Source organism: Stegostoma tigrinum, chromosome 11 (assembly GCF_030684315.1).
Source record: "Stegostoma tigrinum isolate sSteTig4 chromosome 11, sSteTig4.hap1, whole genome shotgun sequence".
In the NCBI taxonomy this organism is placed as follows: domain Eukaryota; kingdom Metazoa; phylum Chordata; class Chondrichthyes; order Orectolobiformes; family Stegostomatidae; genus Stegostoma; species Stegostoma tigrinum.
In genome coordinates, this window is record NC_081364.1 from 32,328,424 (window position 1) to 32,342,660 (window position 14,237).

Sequence of the window (14,237 nt, forward strand, 5' to 3'; positions counted from 1 at the left end):
GACTTTAAATGAATGGAAGTGAAGGGTATATTGGTCGAATGGTTCGTACAAAGCGGAATAATCTTAATGCAATAAGGACATTAAGGATGTGATGAGCATGTGATTTTTTTTTTAAAAAATCATTAACTACCAAGAGTCACAATTGTTTAAATGCCAAAGAATAGGTAATTGGGAAAGACATTTCAGTGCCTTGCTTGGGGGCAGGGGCAGGCGGTGTGTTGTGGATAGAGAGCAAAACAATCGAAAGATCAGACATATTCAGTCATGGCAACGAGAGCAACAAGAGAAGATGGAGGAGGTAAATGCATTTGTGGAAAGAGCCAAGATGGCATTTGAAATCAGTGATGTTAAGAACTTGCCCACATAGAGAAAATGAGAAAAGGATACTTGTGAGAAATAGTTGATATATGTGTGCACAGAGATTTGAAACAGAAGGTTTGGGCATGAAACAAGGCAAGTTGTTCAGAGCAGCAGCTGCACCCAGACAAAGAAGGAGAAAAGCCTAAGGGTGATTTAGAGAAAAGGGTTACACCATGGAGAGAGTTTTACCCCCAAAAAGGAGACTCTACTTGAGGTGGCAATGTTAATGTTATCTCCTGGAACACAAGAAAACAGGCATAAATACTATAGTATTTCTAAAAACCACATCTTTTTATTTTTTCTGTATTTTTGATGGTGGTTTGAAATGGGGAAAGAACTGTTTTCAAAACCAAGGATCACGGAAAGGATTACTGCATTTTTTTTAAAAGAGGTTATCTGGCACTCCTTCTGAGGCCTATTTACACTGCTTTTTATTGTGTCAGTGGGGGAGGTAATGATAGAAAAGCTGGAGCAGGGGGTGTGTACCAAGACAAATTCGGCAGGCAACAGATGGTCTGCAATATGGTGACCGGTTGTCAATGACAAAGGCCTTCTGCCTGCCAATAACCGAGATTAACCCCCAAGTAGCTGAACGCTTTGTGGGTGTCAGTGATTGGTCAGAAGCCACGGGACTTTCAACAACAAAGATGCTGACCTTTCCTCTGCAGTTAAAAAAAAAACAAGCCTGAAGAAAGCCAGTTTAATTTTCTATCAGTAACATTCCCAAGGACATATATTCTTCTGTGTGGACCTGTGCACAGCAGTGACATCCAGAACCGGACGTCAATGCTGAGAATGGCATTGAAACAATCAGTACGTACAGACTCTGAGCAACTGGGCAGTCGTACATCTTTAAGGGTGCACAGCTCATCAGATATTGTAAGCGGTCACTTTTAAACAATAAGTCAGAATCTTTTTAAGTGATAATCAGTCACCTTGTGCTTTCTGCAAGCAAGTGAAAATATTTGGAGAAGGAAGATAGAGGCAGTGGGTCCCATAAACCCTGTAGATGTGGATAATTTAACTACCTTCCCAGTCTTTTCCTCAGCCCATAACTCATTTTCTTTATGCCTGTGTCTATCTGTGCATGAGTGGTTGAGAAATTTTAAGGGGACAAGGCTTAAAACGAGCAAAGGTATGTCCACAGTAGTCGGATTCTATCTATTCTTAATAAATAGTCATTTTTGTCAAAGAAAAAAAGTCTTTAAATTTATCTAAGAAAACCTTTAACTTCTGATTCCGGGAATAGTGGGACTTGATTTCTAGCATGCTACCATGATGAATATGACATATTGCAGAATCAAACTTCTTTTCCTTACAACTTTGTATAAACATTGTATTCCTCAGGTACATTAGGGTCTGGGCTAACACTGATTAATCAGCTTACAAAGGAGCAGAGCTAGGATGGAATGGCAACATGCTAGGATACAACCATTATAAAATTATCAATCTCACAGGTATGCTGACCATGAAAATAATTGTTTCAGGACAGCAAGTACAAGTAGGCAAGCAAATATTGTTCAGGGAAAAAGATGGCACTACTCTCAAACATTTCTGCCAAGGCTATCATGTTAATATCACCTTATAGCAACAGCTTCATTATCAATAAAACATGTTCTAGAGAGAATACAGAGTGAGGACAGTGATAAGCTAGACTGCTGACAATATCCACAGAGTCAGAGCCAGAAGGAAAGAGAGAGACTGAGATTAGCCCTGGGAGAGAGATATAGGTCTGCTGATTTGGAGAGTGAGAGCAAGAGCAAGAATGATCAGGCAATTGGGATTCCTGCTCTTTCAGGAGGTAGTTACTAAGTGCAAAGATTAGTATTTCTGGATGATGCCAAGTGAGACAGAGGGACATATTCTTGAAAAGAAATCAAATCTGGGATAATGACATGAAAGCAGCGAAGCGAGTGAGTTATGAAGAACATGAGTTTCCTATTTGTGTGAATTAGTTACCCATTGGCACAGAAACTAGAAAGGAGAAATAGTGACAGGCAAGGGTAGAAGAGCAAAAAGGGAGGCAAGCGGTGGACTCAGGTTCAAGGCAACAGGCAAAACATCCGAAACAGCCAAGGGGCAAAGAAAAGCTACATTGGAGAGCAAGGTTGAAAACTAGATCATGATAGCTGAGCTTTGAAATACGAAAACTGAGGAGTTAACATGGGAGTAAAACTGGAATAAATAATCAAAAGAGTTATACAAGATTAATCTTGTGAAATCAATGATGAATTAAAGGCCAGGTGCTGACACAGGTGAGGAGAAAGATGCAATGCATGGAACAATAAAGCATGTATTTCCGAAGCATTTAAATATTTTCTCCATCTGTATTTCAATTATTATTGCCAGAGCCATCACTTCCACTGATGCCTGTGGATGACTCCCTCAGGAAGCAGTGCAAATAAATGCAAGAATTAAAATAACAAGGTACCGCATTCATCAGCTGTCAAAAATGGGAGGGAAAAAAAAATATGGCTCAAACCATTGCCTGTGTATTAAAAGATGCTAACCAGAGACTGTGAAGAACTTCTTAAATGGCAACCTCAATGGCTAGCCCAAAAGATCAAAAGGAGCTAAGAGATTGATTTAGGCAGTCAATGTTGATATAGTGCATTTCAGTTACTGCACTGTTAAAGCTCATTCATAGAGAGATGGCATTTAGATCCCTAGGTCTTGGTTGGTGCAGAACTACACTGAATAGTAATGATTCCACTGGGCAACATTCTGCCTGATGACGTAACAAAGAAGGTCCCATGCATACCCATCCCACCTCCACAAAATAAAATCACAGCTCAGAAGAAAAATAAAAAAGTCATGATACAGTATTGTAGCAGTGCCAGCTAAGAAACACAACCTTAGTTCAATGATACACCTGCTGTGTACCAAGAAACTTATCATACATGATACAGGAAATAACAACGTTACTTGCCTATCTACAGATCAGATACATCGGGCCCCACTATAAAGACAGACTCTATATAACACAAGTCCACTTGGAACCCAAAATTTTCTCTCAGTTTACCACCACCAAGCAATTCAATAAAATGGAACTGTCAAGCTTTTACTTTCAGGAGTTATATGGAAGAATGCATTTGAGTATAATGCCTATTTCACAAAAGTGTTTCTCATTAATTAAGTTATAAGCTAATCATAATTTCTGACAATAAAACACTGGCTGGTTTTAAACTTAGCCACAGGAGATGGCAGCCTTGTGTTTAATTAAAAAGCAGCTTAGGTCGGTGAAATTTGTAACTGCATATCATATTTCTCTGTCTCAAACATGGGTTAAATTTAAGATAGGGACTGTTGTATTTTATCAATAACCATATACCAATCAATACAAAATCATAAATCGACTTGACTCAGGAAAGAGGGCATCTAATACCATCACTGAGAAGCAAAATATCATTGATCTGATCAAGACAAGTGTAAGAAAGTATTTGGTTTGTAAGTGAGGGAGAATGCTGAGTCAACGTTTCATGGGTAACTTAAAAAATGTAGTAGCAGCAAAGGCTGTTAATCAAGATGGAAAAAAAGGGGGCCAAGTAAGCAAGCATCCAGACAATACAATTCAGTCAGGACACCTACTCATGCAGCACAAGATAAAAACATACTTGTATCAGGTCTTGTTCATGATGAGCAAAGAAAGGATGGCTACCAAGACAAAAAAAAATTGCTCTACCAGTTCTTGCAAGTATGAAATAACACCAACCCAAGGGCCCAGATTTACTGACAGTCTACTTTCAATTTCCAGGAACAACTTTTTTAATTCCCACTAGCTCCTTTATTAGTGATGAAATCACATGGTAATGTTATCTCCTATATTTGAATTGACACAGGAGCAGAATTAGGAGAATTTATCAACAATTTCACACAGTCCATCAAAACCACAATACACAAGAATTTCCTAGACACAAAAGTATCAGTAATCGTTTTTCAAAATAACTGACTTCTACACACAATGTAATCACTTAGACATACCTTTCCAGATTGACGAGGCACAGCTGAAGCAATATCACCACATATTCTCTAATCAAATATTTTAAATCAGGTACTTCCATATTTAAAATTTAACAAAATCACAGGAGGCGTTCATTGCAATAGCATTAGCTACAAATTCCCTCCGTACGGTAGCCCTTGAACACAAGCAGCTTTAAGCTGAAGATCCCACATTCATTTGCACATAACTAAATTACCTCAGCGATTTCAAGTTTTCTTAGCTCCTGGTCATCGTAGTATTTAGTTCGTTACATTTGCATTACCAGATTTTTTTTTAATTCATTCAAGACGTGGTCTTCTCTGGCTAGGTCAGCAGTCACTGCATATCCTTAATTGACCAGAGGGCAGTTTACAATAAACCATATTGCTGTTAGTCTGGAGTCACATGGACCGGACCGAGTAAGAATGGCAATTTCCTTCCCTAAAAGGGAAGTGAACCAGATGGGTTTTTCCCAACAATTGGCAACAGTTTTATGGTCATCATTGGACTCTCCATTCCAGATTTTACAGGATTCAAATTCCACCATTTGCCATGGTGGGATTCAAAAACCAGGTCCCCAGAACATTACCTGATTCTCCAGATTAATAGTCTAGCGATAATAGCATGAGACTATCACCTCCCATATTGAATAAATTCTATTTTAACTGGAAGTCTACTTTTTACTTTAGAACAAGTAGTTTGAGAAGGTTTTAAATGTGCAGTTCTGAATTATTTTGGCTACTGACTTGGCACTCGTGAAAAGGACACTACCATCATAAGCTGGTCTCAAGACATTCCCAAAGACCACATCATATCAGGGATATGGTGTATATAAATATTTTAAATTGCACTTATAGGGCATATACCAAGCCAAGATATTTCAATTACAGTACCACTGCCATAAATGCAAAATATCCATCATGTTCAGATGGTTGCCCACAAAAGTGAACTAGTAACATGTTTGACATACGTACAGAAGCAGCTCCTCTCCGGCACAGTTATTAGCACTGCTGTCTCACAGCACCAGGGACCAGGGTTCAATCCCACCCTCAGGCAACTGCCTGTGTGGAGCTTGCACATTGGACGGAGGGAGGAAATTCGAGCATTCAGAAGAAACCCACACAGGCACGGGGACAAAGATACGCAGGTCAGGTGGAGTGGCCATGCGAAATTGTCCATAGTGTCCAAGGAATGTGCAGGCTAGATGGGTTAGTAATGGTTAATGCAGAGTCCTGGGGTTGGGGGAGATGCTCTTCAGAGGGTCAGTGCAGACTGAATGGACCAAAGTGGCATCTTCCTGCATTGGGGGGTTTCTGTGATCTTCATTTCTGCATATCATAGTTTCAAACTCTCACTAATCAAAACAGCAAATTACTTCAGCTGTTCAATATTATGCACCACAGTAGCAACTGCTGGCATTTCACAGAAGCTAATAACTGGTATTCACAAGGCTTCTGGAATTATAAAGGTCTATAAACTAAATTGAAATAAAATCCCATGTGCCTAACAAAGGTGTAATGGCCTGCAGATTATTACATAGATTAGGTTTCAAATTGTTCTGAAACACTGTCCAACATGTTGTCAATAGGGCGGCACAGTAGCTCACTAGTGCCTCAGTGCCAAGGACCAGGGTTCAAATCCAGCCTTGGTTAACTGCATGGAGTTTGCATGTTCTCCCAAAGTCTGCGTTAACATTCTCTGGTTGCTTCAGTTTCCTCCCACAGTCCAAAGACATGCATCTTAGGCGGATTGACCATGCTAAATTACCCCATAGCATGCAGGATTCATCTTCCAGCTGTTTTAATGGCAGCCATAGATTTGATTTATTTTTAAGTTTATGTAGTATGTATCTTGAAAACAATGTTTAAGTCTTTTTGACTTTGTACATGAAATTATTCCCTACATGATTACAACCATACTGCAAAAGAATATTTCGTGGAAACCTGACACCTCTGTCAGATAAAGATGATGATGATATAAAATGGTTAGCTAGTCACTATGCAATACTCATACATTCTCCAAGCACTGTTTACTCGGTGCTAATGGCTGGGTTCAAGTAGATTCATGTGCTCAAATACAGGCAGTCCACTTCACGTGGTCATACTCATTGAACTAGCAGAGATACCCTTAGCAACACAAATATGGATGGGTCTATTTTACTGTTGTTATAGAAACAGAAGAGGGAAAATAAGCAGAACAAGATACATAAGGCAGGGGGATAGTGTTAGAGTTGAGGAACAGTAGATGCAAAACTGAAATCCTAATTACATTGCTTATATCAATTTTGTTGTGCAATGATCAACTGGTTCTGCTTCAAGATATCAAACATGCAGATGATTATTATATCCTCTGTTTGATTCAGCAGCAGTCAAGGATAGGATTAAATTTAATTTATTGACTTTTGAAAACCAATTGATCTCAGTCAGTTTGCACCAGAACTCAAAACTCCCAAGCTTCAAATGTCCCATTGTGATAAACAGGATGACACAAAATAGTTGGCCTATCCCAATGTGCAGTCATTCACTTTCCTAGCCTAAATACTGTTGGGAGAAGGCTGCTTGTGTGACTCAACGCTGGTGTCCAGTAGCATACAACAGGGATCAGTGCCAGATCCCTTGTTGTTAACAAACAGTCTAAATTAAAATGTGGTCAGGAAGATAAGCAAGTTTGTGTCATCTGCAAATGTTGATTGGGTGGTTGACAATGAGGAGAAATGTCCTATATTATGGATTTAGACAAATTGGTCAGATGGGCAGAACAGAGGCACATGGAATTTAAGCATGAAAAGTGAGAGAAGTAGTAGTGACAAGACAGGGGAGTATTCAATGAACAACAAGACATTTGAAAGTGAAACAAAGATCTTGTCCACAGATAATAAAATGTGAGGCTGGATGAACACAGCAGGCCAAGCAGCATCTCAGGAGCACAAAAGCTGACGTTTCAGGCCTAGACCCTTCATCAGAGAGGGGGATGGGGAGAGGGAACTGGAATAAATAGGGAAAGAGGGGGAGGCGGACCGAAGATGGAGAGTAAAGAAGATAGGTGGAGAGAGTATAGGTGGGGAGGTAGGGAGGAGAGAGGTCAGTCCAGGGAAGACGGACAGGTCAAGGAGGTGGAATGAGGTTAGTAGGCAGATGGGGGTGCGGCTTGGGGTGGGAGGAAGGGATGGGCGAAAGGAAGAACCGGTTAGGGAGGCAGAGACAGGTTGGACTGGTTTTGGGATGCAGTGGCAGAGACAGGTTGGACTGGTTTTGGGATGCAGTGGGTGGGGGAGCTGGGCTGGTTGTGTGGTGCAGTGGGGGGGGGGGGGGGGGGGGAGGGGATGAACTGGGCTGGTTTAGGGATGCAGTTGGGGAAGGGGAGATTTTGAAACTGATCAAGTCCACATTGATACCATTAGGCTGCAGGGTTCCCAGGCGGAATATGAGTTGCTGTTCCTGCAACCTTCGGGTGGCATCATTGTGGCACTGCAGGAGGCTCACGATGGACATGTCATCTAAAGAATGGGAGGGGGAGTGGAAATGGTTTGCAACTGGGAGGTGCAGTTGTTTGTTGCGAACTGAGCGGAGGTGTTCTGCAAAGCGGTCTCCAAGCCTCCAAGCCTAATGGTACCGATGTGGACTTCACCAGTTTCAAAATCTCCCCTTCCCCAACTGCATCCCTAAACCAGCCCAGTTCGTCCCCTCCCCCCACTGCACCACACAACCAGCCCAGCTCTCCCCCCCCCCCCCCCCCACCGCCACCCACTGCATCCCAAAACCAGTCCAACCTGTCTCTGCCTCCCTAACCAGTTCTTCCTCTCACCCATCCCTTCCTCCCACCCCAAGCCGCACCCCCATCTACCTACTAACCTCATCCCACCTCCTTGACCTGTCTGTCTTCCCTGGACTGACCTATCCCCTCCCTACCTATACTCTCTCCACCTATCTTCTTTACTCTCTATCTTTCGGTCCGCCTCCCCCTGTCTCCCTATTTATTCCAGTTCCCTCTCCCCATCCCCCTCTCTGATGAAGGGTCTAGGCCCGAAACGTCAGCTTTTGTGCTCCCGAGATGCTGCTTGGCCTGGTGTGTTCATCCAGCCTCACATTTTATTATCTTGGAATTCTCCAGCATCTGCAGTTCCCATTATCTCTTGTCCACAGATCACTGAAGACAGTAAGATAGTTTAATAAGGTAGCTAAGGCGGTATACGAGACATTTAACAGTTGTGGCATAGATAGGAGCAGAGAAGTTTTGTATGGGCTGTACAAAACTCTGGCTTGTCCATAGCTGGAGTATTGAAAGCAGTTCTGGTAACTGCACCAGAAAGGGTATGATTGCACTGGAGGAGATTCACTGGGATGTTGCCTAGGTTGAAGTATTTTAGCTCTAAAGAGAGGCTGGATAAGTTCAGAATGTTTTCTTTACAGCAAAGACGACTGAGGAGACAGCCTGATAGAAGTGTATAAGATTATGAGGGACATGGACAGGATCGATAAAAAAGCAGCTGTCCCCCTTAGTTGAAGCATTAATAACAGGGATGGATTATTTTACGTTCGTAGGCAGGAAGTTTGGAGGGAATTTTCACAGATGGTGGGTACGAGTCTGGAATGCATTGCCTGCAACGGTAGTTGAAGTGGAAAACCTCACAGCTATTAAAAATTACTTGGGCGAGCATTTGAAATGTCATAACTTTAAAAGCTATGGGCCAAATGCTGGAAAATGAGACAACTGTAGATTTAGAGCAGTTTATTTGATGCCAACTCAACAGCCAATAAGCCAAAACTATACAATTCCTATTGTCTTGTGAAGTTTTTCTTTCCTCTAATTTTCTCTTCTCTGACCAAAGGTGGTAATTCATACTAGGTTTGGACTTGATGTGGGGGTGGACTTAGCAGGCAATGGCAATCATCCCAATCATCTGGCCATTCCTCATTCTTGATGAACTGACCCAGTAATTATTTAAAAAATTGAACACTGTACACAAATCACACGCAAACCCTTCCTGACTTTAAATGTGTACATAGCCATGTACTTTCCAACACAAATTAACAGATTTCAAATCAAGGTTGGAAATATTGCCTTTAACCTCTGACTAGCAATGTTGCAATCAACTGCAGTGCTCCATTCATTCACAAACAAGTGACAGAGGGTGGACCAAGCTAAAGCTACATACATTTGTCATTATAGCCAAAAGTAAAATCATTTTTTGCTTTTACTTAACCAACAATCTGGGATACAAGTTTTAAAAACACATCCAAAATAAATGGATATCAGCCATTCATCCATGAGAAGCAGGTAAAAACATACAGTGAACAAAAATACTTGACTTACTATATGTAGCATTAAAAATGTAAGGCAACACACACTTAGTTTGCTCTAAAGTCTCCCACTTTGGTCACTTATTTCTTCCTAAATCACCGTAAATATTCCTCTACCATTTGTTATTTCTATAGGAGTTGATAACATGCTCCTTGGCCTCCATCATGCCATTTTAGGCAATTCAGCCTAAAGGGTTTGTCCTCTTTCACTGTGAAAAATACTTGCAGCTTCATTTCAAGATTTCTCATGAACAATACATCCCAATTCAGATCACTGTGCAAATAAAAGTTACATGCGCAAATTTCCACAGTACAATGTGATTACAGTAGACATTACCTGTATTCACCTCAAAATATTTCTGTAACGTCAGTGAATTTGTCATAAAACATTTTCATACATCAGAGTCATACAGCATGGAAACAGACCCTTTGGTCCAAAGTCCACTCCAACCATAATCCCAAAACAAACATGTCCCACCTGCCTGCACTTACCCATTTCCCTCCACACATTTCTTACTCATGTACTTAACCAAATGTCCTGTAAAAGTTGTAACTGTACCCACCTCGACCGCCACCTCTGGCAGCTCATTCCCTCACCCTCTGCATAAAAAAGTCCCACTCAGTTCCTTTTTAAAATCTTTCCCTTCTCACCTCAAACCTATGCTTTCTAATTTTCAATTCCCCCTACCCTGTGGAAAAGACCTTGGCTACTCACTCTATCCATACCCCTCAATTTTATAAACCGCTAAGGTCACCGTCAGCCTCCAACAATCTGGGGGAAAAAACTGAGCCTCTTAAGCCTTTCCCAAAAAGGGAAACCCTGCAATCCTGGCAACATCTGATTGTGTTGATAATCAGTAATATTGGTTAGAGTTGCAAAGTTTACTGACAAGAGGTTCTATCATTAATTTTATATATTTCTTTGCTTTTTTAAAAAATAAAAAGTAACTTTTTTATACATTGTAGTATTTTGTCCTTTAAAAAGGACTTCAAATTCCATGGCAAAAGGTGTCAACTCACCAATGCAATTTTCAAGAACAATATGTCAGGCTGTGACAGCACTGCATGCCATGTTGCCTTGGTTACAGATAGATGTAGAGTTGTGTTAGATTATGCATTCTTTTTCATTTTGTGATTTTTCGGCTTAAAAGAAAATGATGGGATATTGATTTGTTTTCCCCCTTTTGCTCGCCTATCCAAAATTAACTATTTCAATATCAGGTTACAATCACTTAGATACAAGTTATTTAGCATGGGACCTAGTCCCACTGTTCCACCTCTAGCATCCTAAGGTTTCCACTGAGTACAATTAGCACAGGTTGTAGGTTGTAGGTTGTGAACACGTGAGTACAGACAACAATAGAATTGATCAAATGAAAAGCAATAAAAGCCTGAAAATATAAAGAGAGATTTCTATTTTACCTACCACAAATGGATTCAAATCCAGATCCCAGCACATGAAAAAACTGCACGCAATCATGACAACGCAAATAACCTTACTTTCAAGTGGTTTTGGTATCAACATTTCTAAGGTACCACACTTGCAGCATTGTGTAGCACACAATAATGCTGTGGACTACTAATGCCAACAGGTTTCACAATTGAAACTGAAACCATTTCTACCAGTCCTTAGGCTGTTTGAAAGCATTTTTTTTTAAAAGGAGACATTTTCAGAGAATTACAATTCAAATTATTTGTATGCAACCAATGAGTGATTTGATGCAATGCCTCTTAGAGACTACCAACCATAGTTCTAGCATCACAAGATTTTCACACGCCAGTGAAACACTCAAAAATAGACCTGAAATATTTCAAAGCAAAACAGCGACTACCTTATACAAAAGGAAACTCATTTGATTTGACATGTCATATGCCCAAAGGCATGTTTGAAATAATTCAAGTATCGATTGTATGGAAAATAACAGTTCATAAAACGTTGCTACAGGAAAAATCTTCAATGGGTTAAAGACCAATATTGTCTGCAATGTCCCTTTTTTTCAAATCTCCCCAAAAAACAGACGGCTCGCCTGAAACCGAAATTACAGCCAAACTTAACACGGTCCAACCCCGATCTCGTTGACTGGCCAAAACAATTCGAGATTTCTAAATTTTAACTTGCTGAATTCACTATGAGATGTCAATCTGAATATCCCCCACCATCCACTTTACTAGGTTAAGCAAAGGCAGCAGATTCTACAGACTGTAGATGGAGAGGGCTGTGCCCAGGAAACCGCCTAGAAATCAATACCTTCATTAAACCTTAGTTACTTTTAAGCAAATGCGATGTTTTTTTGTCTCAAAAGCAAACAAGCAGCAAAAAAAAATTTAATAACGGCGATCCCAGAAACATTAAAGACACCGTTCTGTCTAACCATTTATTCTGACAATGGGCGTTTGCTGTACTCATTTTGGCTCAGTATTGCATTCACAGTATGTCTAATATAAATGGCATTTCGAGGCCTTCTGCTGAAAAAAAATACGGACTGAAACGCTGGTGAATTTATATTTAAAGCACAGAAAATGTCACGTTTCCGCTGCCTTTATTTACAAAAGACGTCTCGCCTTCCCCTTGTAGCTGCAATAATGAAAGCCAGTCGCTCACCTCCAATCAATGCATCTGTCTCCTCACATTACACACCAAACACAAAATATTAAACCCCCTTCAGCTATGTGCCACATCAGGATTCTGCTGCTTAAGACAGACCCGGCAATAGCCGCATTGAACCCGAATGCGGTGATCCCCTTGACACTTTGCCGGGGGGGGGGGGGGGGGGGGTGTGGAAACCGAGCACAAAATAAAAACCGGGTTTTTTTTTTACCTCGGGAATCCCTCCTCACTCCTTCACCATTCAGCTTATCCCAGCCAGGCTTGACTTAACATTCCCAGCATTCTACACCTTCTCTACAATTGGCTGGAACCACACCATTCAGCCAGGAAATTTAAAGACACAGTCACACTTCTGGATTCCGACCTTAAGCTTTTTTTCCTCCGTTTATTTTTACTACAACCATTTACGTTGTATGTTACTAGTTGTACTCGTAGTTTTTGTGACGGCTACACTTCTGATTCAGAGCTGATTAACAGTAATAATTGACAAATCATTACTACCTATTCGTTTCACAATCGCATGTTATCTCCACTGGCTACAGTCGCCTTTTATTCTCCTTGGTTGAAGTTTTGTCACAGTTAGAGGGCGTGGGCTGGAATTATGAAATGGCAACGCTACCGTAATACATTCCGCCCTACACTTTACTTCTACTATCCAAAAACAAATGAAAAAAAATAGAAGTTGCTGGAATAGCTCGATAAGTTTGCAGCATCTGGGTTTTCAGGATGGGTCACTCGACCCGAAATGTTAACTCTGATTTCTCTCCGCAGATACTGCCAAACCAACCGAGCTTTTCCAGCAATTTCTATCCTTGTCTCAGATTTACTGCATCCGCAGTTCTTTCGGTTTTTGAAAAAAAACTTTGCTGCTTAATTTTAATCACCTATTTTACCACCTCTCTTTACTCCTGGAAAAGCACATTACCCTAATGAATGGGAAGATGTATTTGAATGCTGTCACGACAGAAGTTTTCTTTGCTTTCCCTCCTTTCAGCACCCACCATCATGTTATTTGCTAAATTGCCCAGGTTATTAGAAACTTCAGCAGGTTATCTTCCTGCCTTTTTGAGAGTCACCCTCGGCCCAGGTAAAGGTCTCACGCTCAGTGGTAGGACCTACAGGCAACAATGCGGTCAGTATATATTTTGGTTCAAGGTCCAAAGACTCGAGGGAGAATGGCTACTCACAGGTAGAAGATCAGGATGAGGTCACGTTTCCTGAAACGCATACCTGGATTCATGAAACACTCCTCCTCTTGTCATAATGATCATTCAAATTGAAGGGGGATTAAATTGAAAGGGGAAGACTCTTACAAGAGGCCAAAGAGGAAAGAGAGAGGTGTGACAAAATTAGCAAGCGTCCTGTCCTGGGACAGATCACAACCACTCCTACTATTGCCATAGTAGATGAGTGAGAATGGAGCGGCTACTGTTCTAATGTATGTATGGCAGAATGCCAAAAGCAAAACAGGTTGAGTAGCACTGATTTGCTTTTCGATCACATGGATGTCTGATACAAACACCGGGCATAAAAATGTAAAAGCTACTGTGAAATATTGACAGAGATAGTAGGAACTGCAGATGTTGGAAAATCTGAGATAACAAGGTGTAGAGCTGGATGACCACAGCAGGCCAAGCAGCATCAGAAGAGCAGGAAGGCTGATGGTTCGACCCTTCTTCAGAAATGGAGAAATACTGACAGATATATCGGACAGAAATACCAACAGGTGGCACAGTGGCTCAGTGGTTAGCACTGCAGCCTCCCAGTGCCAGGGACCCAGATTCGATTCTAGCCTTGGGCAACTGTCTGTGTGGAGTTTGCACATTCTCCCCATGTCTGCGTGGGTTTCCTCCAGCTGCTCCGGTTTCCTCCCACAGTCCAAAGATGTGCAGGCTATGTGGATTGGCCACACAAAATTGTCCATTGTGTGGGTTATAGGGGGATGGGTCTGGGTGGGATGCTTCAAGGGGCAGTGTGGACTTGTTGGGCT

At 41.2% G+C, this 14,237-nt stretch overlaps 1 protein-coding gene across 5 annotated transcripts in view; it reads right to left on the reverse strand.

Annotated features, from left to right (window-relative positions):
- Nucleotides 1–12,790, reverse strand: part of LOC125460360 (ERC protein 2) — a 1,111,380-nt gene extending 1,098,590 nt beyond the window's left edge. For 3 of the 5 annotated variants that reach the window (XM_059649888.1, XM_059649893.1, XM_059649894.1), the window contains exon 1: nucleotides 12,459–12,538. The gene's annotated coding sequence lies outside the window, so the exon portion shown is untranslated. Of the gene's footprint in view, nucleotides 1–12,241; nucleotides 12,349–12,458; nucleotides 12,539–12,748 lie in introns of those variants that run through there. The other 2 variants (XM_059649889.1, XM_059649892.1) reach the window with 2 other exon arrangements.
- Between the last annotated feature and the right edge of the window lie 1,447 nt (nucleotides 12,791–14,237).